We start from the raw sequence: 8,588 nt of genomic DNA on the forward strand, positions 1-8,588 counted from the left end.
ACCATGGGTTTAAACTAAAAACCGAATTTTCCGGGTGTTAACGACAATCGTTTTTCTTGAAATTTAAAGACGTTTATGATTTTCACAAACACCAAAATTATCCCACCCTAATATGCATTCCCTGGAACCAAGCTAGATATATTCTTTAACAGGTAGTGGCAGTTGCCCAACAACAAAAAATTGAGTGCACTATCTGTCAAAATCAGTGATTAGTGCAACTCTAATTTTGTGTATGTCATTAGTTCGCGCCATTTTTCCGTTTTCGTTCGTGTATGGTTCTTAATTATAATACACACACACAACCAAATCTCGTTGACAGATAGTGCACTTCGCGAAAAAAATTCTACTCAGCTGTTTACGATACACTACCTGATAATTATGTCATGGAACCAAGCCATATTAACCCAGGTAGTGTACAGAAAACAGCTGAGTACAATTTTTTTCGCGAAGTTTACTATTTTTTAACGATTTTTGGTTGTGTGTGTGCATTAACTACCCTTTCGGAAGTCTGGGGTTAAGTGTCTCAAGTCAGCTTTTTTATCAACCATGTATTTGACATTGTCACCAAATTGTGTACAACTATAATTTATTTTATTTTTACTCGTTTTCTCAATTGTTTTGTTTAAAATAATTTTGGCGGTTCATAAATTTAGCATGTGACGCTATATAGCGACATAAGCTGACCCATATGTAAGTAGATAACTTTACTGTAGTACAAACTCTAGAAACAATTTTAAACTTCTTGTTTGTACTCAATAGACACGGCAGATGACGACAATTCTTGGTGATAATGCTGAACGCAACTAACATCAGTAATTTGGATACGGCAGTTCTTCAATTTGGACCAGATCGGTCCAGATTTGGATATAGCTGCCATATAGACCGATCTCTTGATTTAAGGTTTTGGGCCCATAAAAGGCGCATTTATTGTCCGATGTCGCCAAAATTTGGGACAGTGTGTTAAGTTAGAACCCTCGACATCTTTCTGCAATATGGCACAGATCGGTCCAGATTTGGATATAGCTGCCATATAGACAGATATCTCGGTCTAAGGTATTGGGGCCATAAAAGGCGCTTTCATTGTGCGATGTCGGCGAAATTTGAGACAGTGAGTTATGTTAGGTCCTTCGTTAGCTCTCTTCAATTTAGCCCAGATCGGCTCAGATTTGGATATAGCTGCTATATAGACCGATCTCTCGATTTAAACTCTTTGCCCCATAAAAAGCACATTCATAATCCGATTTCGCTGAAATTTGGGACAGTGACTTATGTTAGGCTTTTCGACATCCGTGTCGTATATGATTCAGATCGGCCTATATTTGGATATGGCTTCCAAAAAGACCAATATTTTGTTGTACAAAATTGAACAATGTCTTGTGCTTATTAGACCTCTCAATATCCATGTCGAATTTGGTCCATATCGGACCATATATCGATAAAGCTACTATGGAGGCATAAATAATGCATTTTTCATCGGATTTATTTCACCGGTGGTTAACATATATGCGCGAGGTGGTGGGTATCCAAATTTCAGCCCGGCCGAACTTAACGCCTTTTTACTTGTTTTCTTTGCTAAATATATATTTTAAACAAATAAATAAATTTTGAGGGCTTATTCAGCTAGTTTTGAAATTTAGTGAAAAGTTCGAAAATTACAGACTAAATGATTAAAAATATCTATGTATATAATGTCCCTATTGACAATGCCCCATATATCCCACAATGTCTCTATGTACTCCCTAATGACTTACTATTGACAATGTCACTACTGACTTCTGAATGACAAGGTCATATAAAATGTCCAAAGCAAAAATCATGGGCTTGGGTACAATTTGTCTTTGCTCCTGGTGAGAAAGTCAATAGTAAGTCAGTATAGATTTACTATTAACAACGAAAAATGACGCGAACCTACTCAAAATCAGAGTTGCACTAATCACTGATTTTGACAGATAGTGCACTTAATTTTTTGTTGTTGGGCAACTGCTCCTACTTGTAAATCAATTGCATTAAACAGTAGTGTTGAATTATATACATTTCGAAAAATTAACTTTCTTTCTAACCTACTGTATTGTCAAATAGTGTTCCAAATACCACCGAATATAAAATCGAGTTTTAAATGAGATTAGTTTATTTTTGTGTTTTACCTATGATAACCTGGAAGAGAAAACAAAAACAAATGTCTGTCTTATACGAATAAATACCAAGTTTTTAATAGATTTTATTACGTGTCATTCAATGTTATTCTCGTCCATCCATGCATATTTCTTGGGGAAATAAGAACCAAACGAACGGAAAGCTTCTTACTCTTACTGAATGTTAATGTTTTAAAAATCCCCTTTGTGAGTATATATGTAACTATAACGACCAAGCGGTAGTTTTAGATGGGAAGTTATGGGATGATCTTTGACGCATAGGTTTGAACATTTGGAATCTAATTTAGTTAATTGTTATTAAGCTATTTTTATTTTATATTCGACGAATATATTAATTCCCATTAAAATTCCTCATTTATCACATTTTGTTTTGATCTCATTTTCTTTTGATCTTACTTACTCGCCACACGTCAAGGCTGTTTATGGTACGATATAACCAAATGGGATAAATAATCGAGATCGTTTTTTTTTTTTGAAAAATTTAACCTCTTTATTTCTTTCACTATTAGAAGAGCCTGTATACAAAATTCATCGTTCCGTTTGCAACACCTTGTATTATTGATCTAGAACCATATATAGCGTATGTATTGATTTCCATAACATTCTAAGTTGATATGGTGCTGTCCGTCCGTTCATCAGTAAAAGATATGCTATCTTCTGTAGAATCGAAGTTATTCGATAAAAACTATGCGTACACATTTTTCATTGATATAGGTCGTCAGGGATTTTAAATAGGTTGAACCATTTTATAATGTAATGATTGAGAGCGATTCTTTGTGGTGTTCAGTTGCAGACAAGTTTTGGAACTAGTCAGATTTCTTAATTTTTCCGCAACTAGTTACATGAAAAATCTTATTCTCACATTGAGTTCTAGCATTGAGTACAATCCATTATTCTCTATTACAAAAATACTCAATATGAATCAACTCTTAACCAATAGGAAAACAGTTCAATATTACAATCAAACTTACATACTAATACACATATATGTTGTCATACATTAATGTTAAGTCACTCATAATTTCATTCATTGCCTCACTCTAAGAATCTACTATTCGGATATTCTTCATTCCCATTGGTCAAAACTATGATTCATTACAATGCATGGTTAAATCTCAATAGGAACTCTAAACCATTACCCAAATTTGAGTGAACAACAAAATAACAAAAAGAAAGAAGCAAAGAATGAATGCATTGAACTCGCTGCATGCTACACACAGATGTTCAATATATAAAGATGTACTTTGCGACTCTTTCCAAATGCGCTAGGTGCAAGGCATGATACAATTAAGAGGTAGTGTCATTAGCACAACAATAAAAATCTACCCCCAACGAAACTACCTTGAATGGCAAATGCCGTAAATTGAAATGTCAAAGTGGTTTTAGAAATAAACTATATTTTACAACTACTCTTCTTCAAATGTGTTCTGTCTAATAATATCGAGACTTATAAAAGAATCACTAGTGCAAAATTTCGTGAGAATCGTTTTACAAATGACGATATAATTGTAAATTTAGTCCAAATCGGACGAACATATATATGGGAGCTATATCTAAATCTAGGCCGATTTATATGAAATTCATCAATAATGTCGAGACTTATAAGAGAACCCCTCGTGTAAAATATCATGATAATCGGTCTACAAATGACGATATAATTGCAATTTTAGTTAAAATCGGACGGAATATATATGGGAGCTATATTAAAATCCGAACCGATTCTTTCTAATTTCAATTAGGCCCAAGAAAATGCTTGTGTCAATTTTGAAGACGATCGGATAAAAATTGCGACCTGTACTTTGTACGCTATATCCAAATATGGTTCGATTTGGACAAAATTCAGCACGGACATTGGGTGGTCTAAAAAATACAAGTCAATGTTCAAATTTGACTCAATATTGGCCTTTTTGACAATTATATCCAAATATAGACCGATCTGAACCATATAGGACACGGATGTCGAAAAGCCTAATAAAGGGTGATTTTTTTGAGGTTAGGATTTTCATGCATTAGTATTTGACAGATCACGTGGGATTTCAGACATGGTGTCAAAGAGAAAGATGCTCAGTATGCTTTGACATTTCATCATGAATAGACTTACTAACGAGCAACGCTTGCAAATCATTGAATTTTATTACCAAAATCAGTGTTCGGTTCGAAATTTTGACAAATTTTGTTCAGCGATGAGGCTCATTTCTGGTTGAATGGCTACGTAAATAAGCAAAATTGCCGCATTTGGAGTGAAGAGCAACCAGAAGCCGTTCAAGAACTGCCCATGCATCCCGAAAAATGCACTGTTTGGTGTGGTTTGTACGCTGGTGGAATCATTGGACCGTATTTTTTCAAAGATGCTGTTGGACGCAACGTTACGGTGAATGAACACATTTCGAACCGAACACTGATTTTGGTAATAAAATTCAATGATTTGCAAGCGTTGCTCGTTAGTAAGTCTATTCATGATGAAATGTCAAAGCATACTGAGCATCTTTCTCTTTGACACCATGTCTGAAATCCAACGTGATCTGTCAAATACTAATGCATGAAAATCCTAACCTCAAAAAAATCACCCTTTATAAGTCACTGTGCCAAATTTCATCGAGAGATCGGTCTACATGGCAGCTATATTCAAATCTGGACCGATCTGGGTCATCTTCAAGAAGGATTTCTATCTAGGGGCTTCACAACTCACTGTCCTAAATTTCAGCGAAATTAGACAAAAAATCGAGAAATCGGTCCATATGGCAGCTGTATCCAGCTGCAGCCAAACTGAATAAGGATGTCAACTAGTATAACACAACTCAATGTCTCAAATTTCAGAAAAATCGGATAATAAATGTGGCTTTTATGGGTCTAAGACCCAAAATCGGCAGATAGGTCTATATGAGGGCTATATAAAGATATAGTCCGTTGTAGTCCATGTTCGAACTTAACTTGCTCATGGACAAAAAAAGAATCTGTGCGAAGTTCCAGCTCAATATCTCTATTTTTAAAGACTGTAGCGATATTTTAACAGACAAACGGATAGACGGACGGACGGACATGGTTAGATCATAGATTTTTACGACTATCAAGAATATATTGAGTTGCCCAAAAAGTAATTGCGAATTTTTTAAAAGAAAGTAAATGCATTTTTAATAAAACTTAGAATAAACTTTAAACAAATATACTTTTTTACACTTTTTTTCTGAAGCAAGCTAAAAGTAATAGCTGATAACTGATAGATAAAAGAATGCAATTACAGAGTCACAAGCTGTGAAAAAATTTGTCAACGCCGACTATATGAAAAATCCGCAATTACTTTTTGGGCAACCCAATATATATAAATACTTTATTGGGTAGGAAATGAATGTTTTAATGTGTTGCTAATCCACTACCCATCGTTGGTGGTTATAAAAAATCAGGGAAAATATTAATGAAAATTTCCCAAAGAAATTAACATAAAAAAAACATTTTCCTAAAAACAAATTATCGATAGAATTTTTTCTAAAAAAACAAAATTTACAAGAATTTTTTCTAAAATTCAACTTAATGGAAATTCGAAATTTTAACAAACCAATTACTATATTCTAACAAAAAAAACCAGACTAATCGGATTTTAAACCCGAACTGACAACCCGGGTTTTAAACCTAGCTGATGACCCTAGTTTTGTGTTACTGATATTTAATAAACCATATCGGAGATAAAAGGTTATAAAAAGTACAAATAACATATTTTTTTAAGAGAAATATAAGAAATATAAATATAAGAAAAATGGTCTGTCTTTAGAGGTTATAAACCCTCTTCGTGGCTCTTTCTTCACATAAAACCTCTACCTTTACACATCTGCATATAACTTACTATTAGTTTGAATTATTCCAATTGTCGCGAATATTTTTATAAAAGTAGACAATTATATCGTAGTTTAAAATTTTCATTTAAATTACAAATGTGAATAGGAATTTTTAATAATATTTTAATGTTTTAACTAAGTCACTTGGTATTTAGTATGAATCCTTTGGCATCACCATTTACGACAAACGGAAATTTACTAAAACAGCTGTTTTCCATTCTTGTAAAAGCACTAACACTAAAGCAAGGGTAACAAAGGCCAAACAAAGTTTTGGTATGCAAACGAAATTCTTTTTTGCGCCATTTTTCTTTCTTTTTCTTAAAGCATCATAACTTATTCTAGCACGTTTTTTAATTTTTGTTTTTTTTTTTTGGTTAAGTGCTTATTGTAGATGTCATATGTTTTTTTTTCTTTCTTTGAACCCCAATTATTGGCTATTAATGAGATTTTTTTGTTTGCCACACTTTAGATTTTATGTCATTAGTTGTTTATGCTGATTAATGTTTTCACATGATTGAAATTGACACGAAACTAACTTCGTACTCGGCCACATCAATATTTTTATGCAAGCCAAAGAAAAAAACAAACATTTCAAGAGAGGTAATGTGCCATGTTGTTGGTGGTGGTATTTCGCATTCGCGTTTCTTTTGTGCCCCACTTGAGGTTTATCTAAAAGAGATTTCAGATTATACTTCAGACTTACTTGATTATTGGGGAGGGGAATTATTGATTTGATTTTGATTTTAATTTCGACAAGTTCGCCACACACGCAGTTCTCCGTTTTAATGAAAGTGCTTTTTGTTGTTTCCGAATTTTTTCGAATAATTTAAAAATAAACGGCACTTGACAAAAAAAAGTTGTCTATCTTTCTCTTCTTCTTCCTTTTCTACTAATCTTTGATTGCTAAAAAGTTTCGTTTTTTATTGAGAAATCACCGTTCTATAAATTGCGTGTCACTTATATTTAATGGCCTTTCACTCAACAGTAAAGGAAGAATTCTTTTTTTTCCAAAATTTTTAAGTTACTGCTGGTCCATTAGAATTTATTAAAACGCTTGAGTTATTTTTATTCTCCAGCATCGGTCGATAGACTGAAACATGTTCCTAAACTGCCAATTGTATTTATAGACTTTGAGGCTGGAGAGACATCGGGAAAGCCTGCCCGATCGTTCTTAAAAAAAGTAAAAGTGACGTTAGTTAGTTGACGACCACGACTATGATAACGTCGACGGCAACAACAAGAACGATTAAATAGTTACTTAGTGCAAGTATTGAATGCAGATCCACAAATCAGATCAGCGGCAAAAATAACACTTTTAATAGCGCGCCGCAATTGTCACCATTTGCCAACCATCAGTGTTTACTATAGACTTGAGACCGATCGATCGGTCGACCAGTCCGTCGATCGTTGTGGGATGAATGGCTAGGCGTTCTCGTTCACGTGTTTCTCACAACTGTTTGCTCGATTCGCGCTGTATTATCGTTTAAACCAACCAACATTTACACCAAATCAAGCGTCACTGTTTTTTTATTCGTTTTTTTTTTTTTTTTGTTGTTTTCAAATTTATAACAACAAATAAAACACATTTTATTAACATATTCTTAATATATGCTTATTTATCTGAGTCTTGGATTCACAACAGCATGGATACATTCATACATATGTGTGTACGTGCATATGTTATGTATGCACAAAGTCGTTGCCACCGACATCACCGGCAACCGGCTTTTTCAATGTGTTTTGTTCTTGTCTCATCAGGCCAGCTTCAGATGACTTTGTTGCTATTGCAACCAGTGTTGCCAAAACATATACTTATATAATAACAGTAAATATAGTAGTTGGAAACGCAATAAGAGTGCTTGAGGAGTGGGCATCCATATTCTTTCAGAATATGAACACTCTTCAACTTAGGATGTAGATAATATTGATAACATATTTATATACACTATTCACCTATTCAGAAACGTGAAAGGGCCCTCATCCATCCATGAAGATTATATTATTTTTGTCATGCCAACGTGAGCCTACTCTTATCTCAATTTGTGTTTGTTTGTGTGTATGTTAAGTTCAGCATCAAATTTCCACCCCTTTTGTAAAATGCTTACATGGTTAAAATACAGTATTTTGTACCTACCCCAATTTTCGAAAATGCCAGATTTCGCAGATGGGTGAAACGATTAAAGATTAATTTTTTTTCTTATAGTACAAATAACGAAATTTGTTATTCAAAGTGGCAAAAAAATATTACAACAATTATTTGTCTGCTGAGTAAGGGAAAACAGATATAACTGCAGTTTTAGCAAACCTTGCGCGATGTTTTTCTTACAATTTATTTTAAATGTCGAATTTTCAATGGTACCGAACCGTGTTGTGGTGGGTATTAAGTTCAGTTCACGCAGTGAAACTCCATATTAAAAAAGAAAATAGTGAAAAAAAATCTATGAAAACATGTTCATTTGCGGTAATAAGTTCTTCACTGATTGGAAATTTGATATTCATTAAAAGCGTGGACAAAACGTTTTTCAACTTGGGCCAACATTATAAAAAAATTGCCGTCTTTTAAATAAATAACTATTGTTAGATTAGGTTTAAGTGGCAGCCTGCC

The 8,588-nt window shown here is 33.7% G+C and overlaps 1 protein-coding gene and 1 long non-coding RNA gene across 2 annotated transcripts in view; one reads left to right on the forward strand and one right to left on the reverse strand.

Annotated features, from left to right (window-relative positions):
* LOC106091860 (protein peste) overlaps positions 1-7,426 on the reverse strand; it is a 50,393-nt gene extending 42,967 nt beyond the window's left edge. Inside the window, exons 1-2 of the mRNA XM_059364499.1 lie at positions 7,242-7,426; positions 6,687-7,153 (exon numbers count right to left, since the gene is read on the reverse strand). The gene's annotated coding sequence lies outside the window, so the exon portion shown is untranslated. The remainder of the gene's footprint in view (positions 1-6,686; positions 7,154-7,241) is intronic.
* LOC131995663 (uncharacterized) lies at positions 764-5,022 on the forward strand. The gene is made up of 2 exons (XR_009397534.1): positions 764-812; positions 4,858-5,022. It is a non-coding gene; the product is annotated as an uncharacterized LOC131995663 (long non-coding RNA).
* Positions 7,427-8,588: the final 1,162 nt, after the last annotated feature.

The sequence above is a fragment of the Stomoxys calcitrans genome, chromosome 3 (assembly GCF_963082655.1).
Source record: "Stomoxys calcitrans chromosome 3, idStoCalc2.1, whole genome shotgun sequence".
Taxonomy (NCBI): Eukaryota; Metazoa; Arthropoda; class Insecta; order Diptera; family Muscidae; genus Stomoxys; species Stomoxys calcitrans.